This window comes from Parasteatoda tepidariorum, chromosome 10 (assembly GCF_982258835.1).
Source record: "Parasteatoda tepidariorum strain Cologne lab strain chromosome 10, Ptep-v5.0, whole genome shotgun sequence".
Taxonomy (NCBI): domain Eukaryota; kingdom Metazoa; phylum Arthropoda; class Arachnida; order Araneae; family Theridiidae; genus Parasteatoda; species Parasteatoda tepidariorum.
The window spans coordinates 46,437,080-46,443,079 of record NC_141764.1 but is presented as its reverse complement, the minus strand read 5'-3'; the positions used below and the strand labels follow the sequence as shown (position 1 = coordinate 46,443,079).

Below are 6,000 nucleotides of genomic sequence, written 5' to 3'. Positions count from 1 at the left end.
CCCTTATTTACATCAGTATTTTTAAACAACCTACGAAATCTATGAGACTCTGATTTCTGGAATCAGCTGTTCTCCTTTAAGTTCACTCTCCTATATAAATACCTGTTAATTACTAAAAAACTGAGAATCGCTCATACTTGAAAAAAAATTTGTTTAAATGGTGGAACTCTGGAATCAGTTGCTTTCTCTTAGTCCACTTCAATATATTTATACTTGAGAATTACTACAAAACCTGTGAATCTCCCATACTTGGAAAATTATATTTAAATAGTGGAACTGTGGAATTAACTACTTTCTTTTTGTTCAATTCAGTATATAAATATCTGAGAATTTCTACAAAATCTGTGAATCTCTCATACCTGGAAAAACGTGTTTAAATGGTGGAACTGCAGAGTTAGCTACTTTCTTTTAATTCACTTTAGTATTTCTTACCTGGGATGTACTACAAGATCTGTGAATCTCTCCTAGTAGGAAAAAAGTGTTTAAATGGTGGAACTAAAAAAAAATTTTAAATTGAAAACTTACATTTAGTTCTCAAGGAAATTCTTTCAATCATTCACCTAATAATTTAGCTCTCAGTTTACTTTTTCAGCAAATTACCATCTTTCAACTATTACCATCTTTCAACAAACAAATACTAAACATTTTTACTGCAGTAATGACCAATGTTATTTCAATAAGAAATAATCTTTTGCGATGTATGAAGTAATTTTGCTATAATTTTTCACATTTTACTCAAATTAAAAGTACTTCTTTCAGGAAAATTCCTGAGTTAATGGTGTTAATTTATTTTATGACAAAAATATAAACAATCAAAAAACTGTAAACAAAATATTGGGCAAAACAAGTGATTAAAATAACATTATTTACATTCAATAAAATTAATTTTAATATCTCTACCCAGCTTTACGACACAGCTAAAAAAAAATCGTAAAAATAAATAAATAAAATAAAAGGAAAGGAAAGGGAAGAAGAAAAAAAAGAAAGAAAGAAAATTATCACCTGCGCTTTTTCTCTTCATCCCCAATTCCTAACCCTGAAAAATGTAGGGATTTTTTTGGGGAATATCTATAACTTGTATTATCCTTTTTATTCCCTTTCCTTACCTGTCCACGCGGTAAACGAACAACAAGAGCAAACTAGTTTCATAAGCCCGCCTGAGTATCCAACAGGTTTCTGTCCACCTTTGTGGTTCTTCTCGATGTGTTTTAATAAAGAATGTTAAGTTGTGATAAACACCTTGGATTATTTCAGTTGTTGGCGTTAAACTTACTACATGTTTTCAATATGAGTTAGGTGTTCAAAGCCAAAAGGAATACTATAATTCGTAAACAGGTAAGTGAAACTACCATTTAAATTTGCAGTGGGAATTTCTGTGAGAGTTCTTTCGGTTTTTTACTTCCTGGATCGGATGGCCTGCTGGAAGTTAGCGGGCCTCACCGGTGTGTGACCTACAGCGGTTCTAAGAATGGAATTTCGAACTCGAACTGTTTGAGAATATAAAAGGTTATTTCTATTCATATTGCAGGAATTGTAATTTTTTAAAGAAAATCTTTTATTAAGTCTGCGGTAAAAAAGAAAATTGGATATCTCTCTCGCTTCGAACATTTCGAACATCGATCGAACATTTGAAAAAATTAAAGGATTCAAATACGTGATTAAAAAATTTAAAAATATTTTTTTTCTTTTTCTTTAATATATAAAATGTTGAGTTGATAGCTAAATTATAAAAAAAATTTTCTTGAATATCGTCAAGCAAAAGGATTATATAGTAATCCACAAGGGATTTTATGATAGCGTAGAAATTTAATCTTAACCCTTTAATGTTGGAAAAGCAAACCCATTTCTACTCTAAGTGTTTTTATTGGGACAGTTTTATTATTACTTATTAATTAATTTATTTATTAAATTTTACTTATTTTTTTGAAGAAAAAAAGATGGTGCAAGTGCTTTACAAGTATTATTTTTTTCAGGAACAAGTTTGTTACCTCTAGTATAATCATGAGTTTCGTTAGCCCGGGTCGCAGTTAGTCTTACTCAATAATTAAATAGTTCAAAAAGTCCCCTAAGTATTTCATACGAAAATAAAAATAAATTCATAAATCATAATTGATTTAAATTTAGTTAAGTTACAAATAAGCTAAAAAATTAAATAAAAATTTATTATTTTGTCAATATTTAGTAGACGTAATAAATTCCTAAAATTTTGAGAACTATTGTTACTCCCCAACAATATTAAGAAAATATTACACCCCAAAAATATTATATATTAATCCACATAAATCCACATTAAGAAAATATCAGCTTAGTTTTAACATGCACTACGTACTAGTTTTTTTCGTAAACTCAGTTTTAACATCATAGCAACAAGCATTGATGTGTTTTAACTAAATTATAAACCAATACAAGAGATTGGTGATAATATACTTATGATATCCAAATAATTTATCCTGCCTTGTGTTAGTAGAAATGCGAAAAACTAATTTCCAAGTGCAATGAGAGAGATGAGAAAGCTATCAATGTGAAAAATGTATTTAAAAGTGATGATCGTCCCCTTCATTTATTTACACAATTCCTTTTTATTTTGATAATTAAATTGCATTTTATTTTTATCACCTGTGTTGTTTTGAAAAGATTAATTAATTTATTGACATAATTTATTTTTTTGTTCTCAAATGGGAGGCAGTGGTTATTTTCAATGTAGATTCAATATTTATGTTTTATATTGATTAAAATTACTACTGTTGTTTCAGCAATTATCTTTGTAATTTATTTAAACACTTCATATTATTGTTTGAGGTTTGATCGCTTTTGGAATGCATTGTTTTCTACTTCTGCCTCTGTTCTTTTGCTTTTATTTTTATAATTTCCTTTTCCATTCCAGCTTAAATGTTTATTAATAGCTTAATTTTAATGATGTTTAATTTCTTTCATTTGAAAAGGAATTATTTTTTATAGAATAGTAAAAAAAAAAATTTAATGTTTACAATAAACAAAGCAATAAAAATTTTATATGCCTATAGGTCTTTTTTTTTTTTTTTTTCCCGATGAAAACATAAATAGCAGATTATTAGAGTCCGTAATATTTATTCTAAACGTGAAAGTGGCAGCCGAATGTTTGAACTTCGCGATTTCGATTAAAATGATTTGAATGAGTCTCGATTAAAATGATTTGAAAGGATAATAGATAGGGGAAATGATTAAAATGATAACAGCAACATATATAGTATGAAAGATGGACATAAAGTGTGGGAAGTTGTTACATGCTGACAAAGGACTCCATTACAGCCCTTATTTTTGCTCATCGTGAACTAAGCAGTAATGCAGATCTGCATCACATGTTAAATCCTCATATCTCTTTATGTGTCAACATTTGCATTTTTTGTTTTTTAATTTATTTTTACCAAAACTAATTAATTGTTTCCGAACGTGACTAAAATCTTTGACTGCTTATATCTCGGATGTACAATTTCATTTCAGAGGATATTACGAATTACGATTAAAAAGTAATTATATTCGAATTCGAATGAATTACGATATAAAAAGCAATCATATTTAAAAACGATTATATAAATAAAAGAGCCGTAAAAGGCTGAAAGAATAGAGCTCTCGCGTTTCAATGAGGTGAACCGGGTCCGAATCCCAGCGCTGATTGGTCGATTCGAATTTCGCACCCGGATTACACTGACTACAGTGCTGAAGTAAAATATCTTTAGTGGCAGACGGATCATGGGTTAGAGTTCCCTTGCCGTTAAGCTATCCGTTGGAGATTTTCGAGGTTTTCCTCTCTATGTAACGGAAATTCGGGTTAGTTTCATCAAAAAGTCCTCCTCGAAGGCAAATTTTTCCCAATACTTGATCCAGGAGCTCCCTTGTCTTCTGGTTTCGGTTCAAAATTACAAGACTACGAACTTCAACATTGGTAGTCGTAAACCCAAAATTTGGTCGGCTATTCAACGACGGTTGTAATATAATATATTTATGTAAAAATTTATGTTTTATTATTGTACGCAAAAGATTTATAAAACTCAAGGAGTGATTGTTCAAAATTTAATAATAGATCATTGGCTGTGAATTCATATTCATATTTTATTATAATTTATCAGGAATTATTGTGAATGTAAATTAAGTAATTATAAGAAAAAACGTAAATAATAAGAAAGTAAATTATAAGAAAAAACTAAATAAAAACCTTCTTACAAAAACTACCCGAAGTCTTTTTTGCACTCGTCTTACACAGTAACAGATTTTTTTTGCTGGATACGAAATATTTAAATTCATCTACATATATAAATATATTTTTTTTTTAGTTTTGCTACAACTTAAAAAAGTTATCCTGATCGTAGCAATTCTGGTGTAAGTTAAACAAGCGTATATTTTCTTGATACTAAACCATTTTTACAAATTTATTGTTTAATTACAAATGCAGATTTTTAACCTATTTAAAACTATACACGGATATCTTGCATGGTCTATATGATAACAAAGGGAAATTCGCTTCAATTTTTCTACTTTAGAGAATATTCATGGCTGTTCTTTAAAACAAATTTCTACATTGTAGCATTTATTTATAGTTTGTTGATGGGAGAATAACGTGTAAAGTATCTTAAAAATGTGCGACAAAGTGTTCGTGTATCTTTATCAATAGCGTGATGATTTCTACTAACAATGCATTACTGATTCGAATCATTGATAGTTCGTTGACACTTATTAAAACGATATGTATAAATATTTTCATCTAAATGTAAGGATATCAAAAATCACGAAATCTAGTAACGCATTAATTTATTCTTGTTTCAGAAGAGATTTGTTAAAACTACAATCTTTTTAATGTATTTATGTATTTTCATTTCTACAATGTGTAGTGCTATATCTGATAAAAACCTCTAATGAGTGGTCAGAATGTAAATCGGAAAATTTAAGACTTTTCAATTCTTTTCTTTTACAAAGCTAACTACACAGTGATTAATACCTGATTACATTGTAATTAATTACACTAATAAGGGTCAAATTTTTTCTCAAAAGAACAAAAACTAATTTCGCAAATTTTTTCATGTCATCTTGAAAAACAAGACATTTGTGCATTTATTAAAATATATTAATAATATAAATGATTACTTTGAACTGAAATTAAAGGGTTGCAATGTCTCTTAAAGCTAAATGAGTAGTCAGCACTAGAAATTATTAAATTAGATTCAGAGCAAATTACCTACAATTTTTTTTCTTTACATTATTATCAAATATGTCTGTCTATAACGAGGAATCCTTAGACTGCGATGTTTTTTTTTCTTTCTTCTTTTTTGTAAAGTTGATAGCTGATAATATGAAATATCTACTTTCTTTAAAAAAATTTAACATCCGTCTATTTGCTTAAAGACAGTTTTGTAAGCACTACAAATTGTTAAATGTATGCCCTTTCGTCTGGGAATGAGCTAACAAATAATCTGTCTACTCTGAGCACTCTACGCAAACTTAATAGCTAATTAGTAATCACTTCTAACTTACACAAAGAGTGACGACCTAAAACAATAATATTTAATATTCATGTTGCTGTTTAAATTACTCCATGCTAGCCATTCTAAGAATGACTAGCGCTATCAACATTCGATAACATGATGTCTAAAACAAAAGTTCACAGACGAGCAGTCTCTGTCGTAAAGCAAATTACCGCCACCAGACTTAATTGGAACCGATTAAAATAATCAGTTCATTTGTAGAAAGTTGATTCCAATCATCTCTCTTGAGTTGGAGAGTCAGACAAAGAAAACCAGAAGGTAGACTGATGAGATACTATGGTCTCGAAGCTGGCTATCACGCATTTTGTTTTTGGAAGCAATAAAATGGTATTATTTTTAGAATTATTAACGGAAATCGAACACTATTTTCAGAAGCAATGTGCCTTTATCATTTAAAAGGAAGAATCATTGATCCAAGAATATAAAAAGCAACAATGGTAGTTAGGATGGAGAAAAAGTCTAATTTTTCTCTACTGAGATTGCA

General features: G+C 29.0%; 1 protein-coding gene across 1 annotated transcript in view; it reads left to right on the top strand.

The window, feature by feature from the left end:
- Nucleotides 1-1,141: 1,141 nt before the first annotated feature.
- Nucleotides 1,142-6,000, top strand: part of GV1 (nuclear protein GV1) — a 45,978-nt gene continuing 41,119 nt past the window's right edge. The window contains exon 1 of the mRNA XM_016049817.4: nt 1,142-1,335. The gene's annotated coding sequence lies outside the window, so the exon portion shown is untranslated. The remainder of the gene's footprint in view (nt 1,336-6,000) is intronic.